General features: G+C 43.0%; 1 protein-coding gene across 2 annotated transcripts in view; it reads left to right on the forward strand.

Annotated features, from left to right (window-relative positions):
• Nucleotides 1-7,117: 7,117 nt before the first annotated feature.
• The window catches only part of NPHS1 (NPHS1 adhesion molecule, nephrin), a 387,780-nt gene continuing 382,601 nt past the window's right edge, over nt 7,118-12,296 (forward strand). For both annotated transcript variants that reach the window (XM_030213102.1, XM_030213103.1), the window contains exon 1: nt 7,118-7,222. The gene's annotated coding sequence lies outside the window, so the exon portion shown is untranslated. The remainder of the gene's footprint in view (nt 7,223-12,296) is intronic.

The following is a 12,296-nucleotide window of genomic DNA, read 5'->3' on the forward strand; positions in this document are numbered from 1 at the left end:
CCGTTTCCTCAACAATGAAACGGGCTCTAAGAAGGCTGTCATGTAAGCTTTTTTTTTCTCTCTCCCCTGCCCTCCCCTCCATGTCCAGTGATTCTTCCCTCCCCTCCCCTCCCATCCCATCCCCTCCATGTCCAGCTTTTTTTTCTCTCTACCCTGCCCTCCCATCCGTGTCCCGCGATTCTCTCCTCTACTGTTCTCCCATCCCATCCACATCCATCAATTCTCCTCTGCCCTGCCCTGCCCTCCCCTTCCCTTCCCTCCCCTCAATGTCCCACAATTCTCTCCTCAGAAAAATCTGCAATCAAGCGGAGAACTCGAACGCCCCACGGGAAAACACAAATACAGGTAAAAGTGGGATGTTTTGACCACGGAAATACAAATCCTGGAGACAATATCTTAAAAACTTCTTTATTGATGAAAAGACTCGACATAACTGTTGTGTTTTGGCCACAATTCTCTCCTCCCCTCGATTTGTACCTGAACGTTCTCTGGCTGGCTGGCGCTGGCTTCTGTTCCGTTCGTAACATCTCTCCTGACGTCAGCTCGCCTCCAGTGTGCCCTTCCCTCTCACTGTTCCACCCTCTGATATCATTACATCTTGACACAAGGGCAGGACAGTGAGGGGGAATGGAACGCTGGAGGCTGGCTGATGTCAGGAGATGTTACGAACTCAGCCAGCCAGCCAGCCAGCCATGGAACGTTGGAGGTGCAAATTATTATATAGGATAATAGATTCCACTATTTTACCCGGTACTGATGTCAGACTTACTGGTCTGTAATTTCTAGGATCACCACTGAAACCTGTTTTAAAAATCGGCGTTATATTGGCCACCCTCCAATCTTCAGGTACTATGGATGATTTTTGTTAAAAGAATTTTATTAACAATACTCACGAATCCCAAGAGATCAAACAGGCTTAGACACAAACAGGTTTATTTCTTGCAAGAGAGACAAAAATCCAACATCAGTCCGGAGGTTGTCTGACTCCAACCCCCCCCCCCCCCCCCCCCTCTGCTCTTATAAATATTTCCCTTACAATGCCTACATGCAGTTCCACAGTGCCTGTGTGTCTGTCATCACAACTACATTTTAACACGTTACAGTTCTAGACTGTTAGTAAGGTATCTGGCCAAAAGCATATCTAAGAACATTCAGTTCTACTTACAAGGTCAGAGCTCAACTGTTCCTCTTTTTGGAATCTACATTTACTTAGAAATTGAACTGTTCCTCTTTTTGGAATCTGCATTTACGTAGAAATTGTAAGAATGATTAACCCTATATTAACAGAACATTTTCTCTACAATTTTAATGACAGGTTAGAGATTACTAACAGAAGATCAGCAATTTCATGTTTGAGTTCTTTCAGTACCCTCAGATGCATACCATTCAGTCCAAGTGATTTACTACTCTTTAAATTATCAATTTAGCTCAGTATGTCTTCCAGGTTCAGCAAAATTTATTTCAGTTCCTCCACATCATCACCCTTGAAAACTATTTCTAGTACAGGTAGATCTCTTACATCTTCTTCTGTAAAGACCAAAGCAAATAATTCATACAGTGTCTCCGCTATGGCCTTGTCCTTCTAGAGTATCCCTTTTGCTCCTAAGGTAGGCCCAGAGAGAGCCTACTGGTGGTCAGGTAGGATGGAGGAAGAGTGATTGTTGGGGGGGGGGGGGGGTAGGATGGAGGAAGAGTGATTGTTGGTGAGGTGGGAGGAGGGAGTTCTGGGTTTCAGCTGAAAATGGAAACCCAAACCCGGATTTCAGTCTGGGTTTGGTGCCAAATCTGAAATTCGGTTGGCCTCTAACTTAGAGAAATGTAAGTTACTTAAATGTTCCACTATTCTAATTTTTTTTTCTTTTATTGTGTCCTATATAATACAAGTTGCATGAAAATGTCATAGAGTAAACTACTAGAGTGGAGGGGTGGGCTAATGGTTAGTGCAGTGGGTTGCAGACTTGGGGAATTGGGTTTGATTCTCACTGCTTCCTGACAGTCAGCAGTGGGTTGAGATCCTGGTGAACCAGGTTCAATTCCCTCTGCAGCTCCATGTGATACTCGGCAAGTCACTTAGCCTTCCCTTGCCCAGGCACAATATATAACTTAGATTTTGAGCCCATTAGGGATTGTGCAAAGTACCTGTAATAGAAATTATAAACTTCATAGTCGCCTCAGGGATCACTTGTGGTATATCTAGTGGTGAAAATAAAAATAAATACTTCTGATATATCTCAGTCAGTCTCTTGTTTCAAATAATATTAGCCACCAGCAGATGGATAAGGCACCTGATTAGTCTCCCAAACATACTGCAGTGCCCCCTAGAGTGCCTGGTTGGTGTCCTGGCATGTGAGGGGGACCGGTGCACTACAAAAGCTGGCTCCTCCCATGACCAAATGCCTTGGATTTGGCCGGGTTTGAGATGGCCGCCATTAGTTTCTATTATCGGTGAAAACCAATGGCAGCCATCTGTAATGCCGGCGATCTCTAAGAGATTTGGCCAGCCCCGACCGTATTATCGAAACGAAAGATCGCCGGCCATCTTGTTTCGATAATACAGTAGGGTACGCCACTTGACCGGGCCAGCGTTAGAGATGGCCGCCCTTATAGATGGCCGGCCCCGTTCGATTTTGCCCCTCCACGTAATTTTGTACATCTAAATGGTTTGAAAATACACCTACACATGAGGTAAACTTGAGAATAGCAAATTAAAACCTAATAATAGAACTACCATGAAACAATATCAAAAATATACCCATTTAACAGCACTGAAATTGAAATAACAGAGATGTAACATGATATCTGCATAATACTAATGAAACATCTAATAAGCATGCATTAGAACATTCAAATAACATAGATCTGATGTTAATGCTTTTCTACAATACAGTTTACCATGCAGCCGAGGGGCCAAGGGCAGATATATAGATGGGGACAAGATGAGCGGTACAGAGTTGGTTGGAATAGATAGATAGGTAGCTAAAATCTAGGCAAGTATTTTGTACAGTTAAATAAGATATAAGGAACTGATCTAAGTTACAGTGTTTGTAGCAAGCTAGTCCAGGTACAGAGTGGTGTACAATCAGTCACCCTGTATATTAAAGGCTTGGGAGAAGATCCAGGCTTTCACCTGCTTCCCGAAGTAGAGGTAATCTCTTTACAAGTGGAGGAGTAGCCTAGTGGTTAGTGTAGTGGACTTTCATCCTGGGGAACTGGGTTTGAGTCCTACTGCAGCTCCTTGTGACTCTGGGCAAGTCACTTAACCCTCCATTGCCTCAGGTACAAGTAAGTACCTGCATAAACCACTTTGAATGTAGTTGCAAAAACCACAGAAAGGCAGTATATTAAATCCCATTTCCCTTTATATATAAACTAGTAAAAAAGGTCCGTTTCTGACACAAATGAAACGGGCGCTAGCAAGGTTTTCTTCGGCTCCCCTGCAGCCACCCATGTCCAGCGACCCTCCTCTCCCCCTACACCCACTGCAGCCACCCATGTCCAGCGAACCTCCTCTCTCCCCTGCCCCCCCTGCAGCCACCCATGTCCAGCGACCCCCTGCCCCCCTGCAGCCACCCATGTCCAGCGACCCTCCTCTCTCCCCTGCCCCCCCCTGCATCCACCCATGTCCAGCGACCCTCCTCTCTCCCCTGCCCCCCCTCTAGCCACCCATGTCCAGCGACCCTCCTCTGGGCATGGTTCAGCTGTGAGGCATGTTTTCTTTTTCCCCCCCCGGGTTCTGAAGTTGACATCATAATGGCTATGGTGATGCCAGCCTGATCTACGGAGCCTAGCAGACCAACTCGGAATGAACCACGGTCCCAGGCAAGTCAGAACGTTGGAGGTGAGAATTATTATATAGGAAGAGTCGGTTGGGCCGCTGGACGAAAATGGTGTTAAAGGGGCGATCAAGGAGGACAAAGCCGTAGCGGAGAAATTAAATGAATTCTTTGCTTCGGTCTTCACCGAGGAGGATTTGGGGGGGACACCGGTGCCGGAAAGAATATTTGAAGCGGGGGAGTCGGAGAAACTAAACAAATTCTCTGTAACCTTGGAGGATGTAATGGGTCAGTTCAGCAAGCTGAAGAGTAGTAAATCACCGGGACCTGATGGTATTCATCCCAGAGTATTAATAGAACTAAAAAATGAACTTGCGGAGCTACTGTTAGAAATATGCAATCTGTCCCTAAAATCGAGTGTAGTACCGGAAGACTGGAGGGTAGCCAATGTTACTCCGATTTTTAAGAAGGGTTCCAGAGGAGATCCAGGAAATTATAGACCGGTGAGTCTGACGTCGGTGCCGGGCAAGATGGTGGAGGCTATTATTAAGAATAAAATTGCAGAGCATATACAAAAACATGGACTGATGAGACAAAGTCAGCACGGATTTAGTGAAGGGAAGTCTTGCCTCACCAATCTAATGCATTTTTTGAGGGGGTAAGCAAACATGTGGACAATGGGGAGCCGGTTGATATTGTATATCTGGATTTTCAGAAGGCGTTTGACAAAGTGCCGCACGAAAGACTCCTGAAGAAATTGCAGAGCCATGGAATCGGAGGTAGGGTATTATTATGGATTAAGAACTGGTTGAAAGATAGGAAGCAGAGAGTAGGATTGCGTGGCCAGTATTCTCAGTGGAGGAGGGTAGTTAGTGGGGTCCCGCAGGGGTCTGTGCTGGGTCCGTTGCTTTTTAATGTATTTATAAATGACCTAGAGATGGGAATAACTAGTGAGGTAATTAAATTCGCCGATGACACAAAATTATTCAGGGTCGTCAAGTCGCAGGAGGAATGTGAACGATTACAGGAGGACCTTGCGAGACTGGGAGAATGGGCGTGCAAGTGGCAGATGAAGTTCAATGTTGACAAGTGCAAAGTGATGCATGTGGGTAAGAGGAACCCGAATTATAGCTACGTCTTGCAAGGTTCCGCGTTAGGAGTTACGGATCAAGAAAGGGATCTGGGTGTCGTCGTCGATGATACGCTGAAACCTTCTGCTCAGTGTGCTGCTGCGGCTAGGAAAGCGAATAGAATGTTGGGTGTTATTAGGAAGGGTATGGAGTCCAGGTGTGCGGATGTTATAATGCCGTTGTATCGCTCCATGGTGCGACCGCACCTGGAGTATTGTGTTCAGTACTGGTCTCCGTATCTCAAAAAAGATATAGTAGAATTGGAAAAGGTACAGCGAAGGGCGACGAAAATGATAGTGGGGATGGGACGACTTTCCTATGAAGAGAGGCTGAGAAGGCTAGGGCTTTTTAGCTTGGAGAAGAGACGGCTGAGGGGAGATATGATAGAAGTGTATAAAATAATGAGTGGAATGGATCGGGTGGATGTGAAGCGACTGTTCACGCTATCCAAAAATACTAGGACTAGAGGGCATGAGTTGAAGCTACAGTGTGGTAAATTTAAAACGAATCGGAGAAAATTTTTCTTCACCCAACGTGTAATTAGACTCTGGAATTCGTTGTCGGAGAACGTGGTACGGGCGGTTAGCTTGACGGAGTTTAAAAAGGGGTTAGATAGATTCCTAAAGGACAAGTCCATAGACCGCTATTAAATGGACTTGGAAAAATTCCGCATTTTTAGGTATAACTTGTCTGGAATGTTTTTATGTTTGGGGAGCGTGCCAGGTGCCCTTGACCTGGATTGGCCACTGTCGGTGACAGGATGCTGGGCTAGATGGACCTTTGGTCTTTCCCAGTATGGCACTACTTATGTACTTATGTACTTATGTAAGTGTATATGGGCAGCATTTGATTATGGTAGGCCAATTGTTACTGCCTTTAGAAATTAGAGGACAATTTAGGAGCTCAAAAAACGTAATCTTAGATATACCTATCATAAAAAACCTGAAGCTAAAATCAGTTTGGGAACATTCTTTCTCCTTCCACGGTCCTAAGGTTTAGAACTCTATTCCATTTGCCCTACGGACTATTGCTAATTATAGCTTATTTTGCAAGGCCTTAAAATCTCACCTGTTTTAATTAACTGTGTACTAAAATTTTTTCTTTGTATTTATAAAATGTTACTCATGTCAAACTATGACATCTCTTTTAATGTAAATCGCTTTGAAGACATCATTAAAGGGGTGTTATAGAAATATCAATATAGTATAGTATGTGTGTAACTGGTCAAGTACTACATTGCTGCATTTATGCGCACCCACTTACACCTGCTATTGACATGATGTGAGTGGATGCTCCAAAACATTGGCATGTAAATATCGACTTACACTAGTATTTTATAATGGAATCTGGGTGCCCAGATGCCATTATAGAATTAGTGTTTAGCATACTTTATATGGGCTCCTGACTTTTGGTGTCCTTTCTAGAATATATGGAGTGAAGGAGTGGCCTAATGGTTAGTGCAGCAAGTTGCAGATCTGGAGAACTGTGTTTGATTCCTACTGCTGCCTGATGGTTAGTAGTAGGTTGAGATCCTGGGGAAACAGGTTCAATTCCCTCTGCAGCTCCATGTGACACTGGGTGAATCACTTAGCCCTCCATTGCCCCAGGTACAATATATAACTTAGATTGTGAGCCCATTAGGGACAGTGCGAAGTACCTGTAATAGAAATTGTAAACTGCATAGTCACCTCAGGGATCACTTGCGGTATATCAAGTGCTGAAAATAAATAAAAATTGCCCCTTGCTCTATATGGTAATCAGTTACAATGCTTTCTATCTGCACTGTTAAGGGCTCAATTCCATACTATTCAGTGAATCAATAAAGTCTAAAGTAATCATGTATATTACTCAGCACCCTAGATATTTTTTCTTAATCTCTGTTCTCTTGTATAGTGCTGTGTACATGGTTGGCAGTTTGTCAACAATAACAGGACTTTCAATTCTCCAACTGTTTGGTTTCACTTTAATTAAATCTAGGATGGCAGAGAGTTATGAACAGTTAAACAAACATATTTCTTATTGCTGCATGACTCTCTCCACTCAGAGCAGCTGTGGAATCTCCTATTTGTTTTTCCAGCTGTACGATTCACAGTTTTCATGTCAGTGATAGTGTGGGATGGGTCGAAGATTGGCGTGGAATTACTGTCAGTGATGCTGGTGAGCAGAGTAACTTCTCACAACAGCAGCACTGAGCCTTGAGGAAAAAGAGGAACAGATAACCAAGGAAAACAGTCTCTGCTGAGCAGTCACCATCAAGCCAGGAAAGTGGAGGAGCAGGTAACCAAGGCTAGGAGGAGTCTCTGGACCTTGTTTAGCCAGGTTAGTGAAGACCTTTCTCTGCTACTAATAAAATCCAAACTGGGAAGGTTTCTGTATATATCACCTTTGATGAATCAGGACAGGAACCTCTTGACTGAAGGGGGACCAGGGAAGTAGAACATTATCTTCCTATATTACTGCAGGATATCAATTCTGCATATAGAGCATCATAAGCATGTGTACCCTTACACAGAGCTGTAAAGATAACTACTAGTACTAATCATTTCTATAGTGCCACTAGATATATGCAGTGCTGTACCCTGACACTGGATACTCAGAAGCCAACATTCAGCTGCAGTATAACTTTAATTGGACATTAATATACTTATATTCAGTTAAAGATAATCAGATAATTTATCCAGTTAACTGTAGGCCAGGTATTTGTGTGGCTTGTTTTTATTGGATAGCTTTAACCAGGTGAATATTCACACTATCTGGTTAAAGTGTAGCTGTGGCCCTGCCATGCCTCTCTCCCATGCCATATTTAACCAGTTAAGGGGTCTGCATTAGCGCACAGCAGCCACTAACGTGGCTTAGTAAATAGGGAGGTTAAAGTGGTATATAACAAAATATCAAAATAATCATAAATTTACCATAAAAAGTTATATATATAAAAAAACCAAACAACAAAAAAGTCTAAATATGCAGCATTTTTCAAACCTAATTCACAGTTAAACCACTAACCTATGCATATAAATGTATGCTATGACCACTGCAGACTACAAGCCATTGCATTTAGGCATCATTTTCTATAATATTGCGTAGCTGGAATATTGGCATTTATGCACATATGTGTGCACATACAGATGTAAATGCCGCTATCCAGGTTATTTTTGTGCATTCTTGGTGTCCTCCTTATAAAATTACCACCATCATGACTACTGCCTGTTTTTAAGATCTGAAATTGCTGGTATTGTTTTACAGAGGAAGGGATGCAAGGGGACTGTGAAAAGATGTTCTAAGAACAGCTGTCACTTTTCCCTGTGTGTAGGAGTTGACTGAGCAGAGAACTTCATCTATTTGATTAATGGACAAGAAATAACTCTGAAATACTCCAACGCCCCCTAACAATGTGCAGCATCATCTTCTAGCTGAAGGAAATCTCATCTATTTTGGTAGCCCATTGTCTGAACTGTCTTCAGCTTAGCTATGCCCTTTGGAGTTACAGCTTCCAGTACAGGAAGAAATGCTCCAGGTAGAATAAGACATGATGAAAGAAAAGAAATAGTGAGCTGCTTGGCTGCTGAGTTTCAATAGTTAAACATATATGGCCTGATATTTAAAAGCACTTATCTGCACCTGCTATCCAAATAAATGCCACACAGCAGAGCCAGTCAGTGATTTACAGTGGCAAAATCCAGATCATACAGCTGAAAATCATTGCAGAATGTTCTGGCTCTGTGTCCAGCTACCTTGGCTTTCATAAAGTTCTGAAAACCTGGATTTTTGAGAATATTTTTGGTATGTTGAAACCTTCTGCTCAGTGTGCTGCTGCAGCTAAGAAAGCAAATTGAATGTTAGGTATTATTAGGAAAGGAATGAAAAACAAAAATGAGGATGCTATAATGCCTTTGTATCGCTCCATGGTGTGACCGCACCTCAAATATTGTGTTCAATTCTGGTTGCCACATCTCAAAAAAGATATAGTGGAATTAGAAAAGGTGCAGAAAAGGGCGACGAAAATGACAAAGAGGATGGGATGACTTCCCTTGTCTATCATTGTCACTGCATTTCTATCTTTCCTAAAAAGAGAAAGAAAAAAAAAACCTCTTGGCTCTGAAAATAGTGTGATCTGACTGTTTCATTCTGCTCTGCTGTTTTATTTGATTTGATTTGATTTGATTTGATTTGATGTGATTTGATTGTTGTTGTTTCTAACTGGTTTATTGATATCTGTAAATCTGAAAAGGAGATTTCAGATTTCAAAACTGCTAGCAAGTATTAGAACTTTTTTCCTTTCCTGGAGATAGGTTTTAAAACAAACACATTCCACAGGTTTTAAACTTTAAGTCCACCCACCCCAAGACTGACACTTCCTAAATAAATTTCCTAAATATTCTACTTATTACAAATTAACTCCACCCAAATTACAACTGCCTCTGGTTGCCTATGTATGGCTGAGGAGTAAAGTTAATCTGCACAGTATTAACCCCATCATAGCATATCTGTTCATTCCCATTCCAACAAACAGGATGACTTTTATTCTCTGTAATAATTGTGGTGTTTCAGTTTCAAGGCCAATTATCTGGAGACTTAAGGCTTGTCCTGTCTGTCATCAGTTTGCTAGTTTAAAACAGGAGCTCAGTAAGGTAAAACAGAAATTAGATGCACTTAAAGCAGCTTCTAAGAATACACAAAACCATGCAGCACAGAATCAAGCCAAATTCACACCACTGCCTCCAAGGATAAAACCACCTAGGAATAGATGGTTCACAGTAGGCTCAGGCAGACTTCGCTATGTGCACCAGAGGCATCCGCCCTCACAAGTGTTGCCCCTACAGAATTCTTTTGCTCCATTACAGCATGGTGATGATCCTGAAAATAGAACTGAGGCAGAAGAGAAAGAAATGAAGTTGGAACAAAAGGATATGAAGGTACCCAAAGAGAAAAGACAACCCCAAATCACAAATGTTGAAGCACATACCAGGAAATGTACATGGAAAGCGATGGCCACAAATGCTCGCACTCTAAGCAATAAAGTTCATGACCTTCAAGCCCTGATGTTGGAGGCAGACTTAGGGGTAGATGCATCAAGCAAACGTAAAAAAATCAAAATCGTTAAAGGCCCTAACGATTTTTAAAAAACGAAGAATGCACCAAAAAAAAAAGTCACACATGCTCAGATCGGTATAGAAACGTACAATGTATCAAAGAATCACAATACACATCGTTAATCGGCCCCCAAATCATGCGCAGAGCAGCCAAGCGTTATGTTAGCTGCTCTGCGCATGCCACAAACAGTCAAAACACAGTCAAATCACAAGCACATGGCTCCCAAATCAAAACTAGGCGGCATGAGATGAAGTAGTAAATTTAAAATGAATCGGAGAAAATTTTCTTTACTCAAGGTGTAATTCAACTCTGGAATTCGTTGCCAGAGAATGTGGTAAAGGCAGTTCGCTTAGCAGAGTTTAAAAAAAAAGGTTTGGATGGCTTCCTAAAGGAAAAGTCCATAGACCATTATTAAATTGGATTTGGGGAAAATCCACTATTTCTGGGATAAGCAGTTTAAAATGTTTTGTACTTTTTTGGGATCTTGCCTGGTATTTGTGACCTGGATTGGCCACTGTTGGAAACAGGATGCTGGGCTTGATGGACCTTTGGTCTGTCCCAGTGTGGCAATACTTATGTACTTATAACTTTCTAGGATTTTGTTTTTGTTTATGATTTGGGTCTTGAATGATATTTAATTGTTATTGTTTAAATGGTCATGGATTTGATATACTGCTTTTCTGTTTAATGTGTATCATATTACATTGTTTGTAAATGTTTTATCTTATTTATATTGTAAACTCTTTTAAACAGCTGTCATAAGCCTAGTCAGAGCAGCAACTTGTAAAATAGCAGGGATATTTTCACCTGTGATAGCATATTCTGCCTGGGAGAGGGGGCTGGGTTTCTAGGTGGGAATGGGATGGAGGGAAAGGGTTGGGGAAAACAGTACAGTGCATAATGAATCAACACTCCTAACAACTTGTCCCCCACCCCAACCCCCTACCTACTCCAAACCTCCCCCCCCCCCCCAACAAGTTCCCTCATGAGCAGTCTATTCATGTTCAAATATTTGAAAGATATTAATCCACAAACAAACCTTTTCCAGAGACAAGAAGGCGCTAGAACTAGAGGACATGAATTGAGGTTGAAAGGGGGCAGACTCAGGAATAATGTCAGGAAGCATTTTTTCACTGAGAGGGTGGTAGATGCCTGGAATGCCCTCCTGCGGAAGGTGGCATAGAGGAAAATGGTAATGGAATTCAAAAATGCGTGGGATAAGGACAAAAGAATCCTGTTTAGAAGGAATAGATCCAAAGAAGCTTAGCAGAGATTAGGAAGCAACACCAGTAATTGGGAAGCAAAGCCAGTGCTGGGCAGATTCTGTGGGCTGTGCTCTGATCATGGCTGAACAGCTTCAGCTTCAGAAGCTGGAGAACAAGAACAGTGCTGTGTAGACTCTACACAGCACAGGTCTGTGCCCTGAAAATGGCAAGGACAAATCAAGACCAGGAATACATATACTATACAATACAATACTATCAGGCTTATTTTTGAAAGAGAAGGACGCCCATCTTTTGACACAAATCGGGAGATGGACGTCCTTCTCCCAGGGTTGCCCAAATCGGCATAATCAAAAGCCGATTTTGGGCGTCCCCAACTGCTTTCTGTCGCGGGGACAACCAAAGCTCCCAGGGGTGTGTCGGAAGCGTAGCAAAGGCGGGTCTTGGGCATGCCTAACACATGGGTGGCCTCAACCCATAATGGAAAAAAAAGGGCGTCCCTGACAAGCACTTGGATGACTTTACTTGGTCCTTTTTTTCTTACGACTAAGCCACAAAAAGGTGCCTGAACTGACCAGATGACCACCGGAGGGAATCGGGGATGACCTCCCCTTACTCCCCTAGTGGTCACTAACCCCCTTCCACCCTCAAAACATTTTTAAAAAAATATTTTTTCCCAGCCTCTATGCCAGCCTCAAATATCATACCCAGCTCCATGACAGCAGTATGGAGATCCCTGGAGCAGTTTTAGTGGGTGCAGTGCTCTTCAGGCAGGCGGACCACTTGTGGTGGTAAATGTGAGCCCTCCAAAACCCACCACAAACCCACTGTACCCACATGTAGGTGCTCCCCTTCACCTGTAAGGGCTATGGTAGTGGTGTACAGTTGTGGGTAGTGGGTTTTGGGGGGGGGGGTGGCGGCTGGGGGGCTTAGCACACAAGGTAAGGGAGCTATGTACCTGGGAGCAATTTATGAAGTCCACTACAGTGCCCCCTGGAGTGCCCAGTTGGTGTCTTGGCATGTCAGGGAAACCAGTGCAATACGAATGCTGGCTCCTCCCATGACCTAAGGGCTTGCAT

This window comes from Microcaecilia unicolor, chromosome 8, assembly GCF_901765095.1.
Source record: "Microcaecilia unicolor chromosome 8, aMicUni1.1, whole genome shotgun sequence".
Lineage (NCBI taxonomy): Eukaryota > Metazoa > Chordata > Amphibia > Gymnophiona > Siphonopidae > Microcaecilia > Microcaecilia unicolor.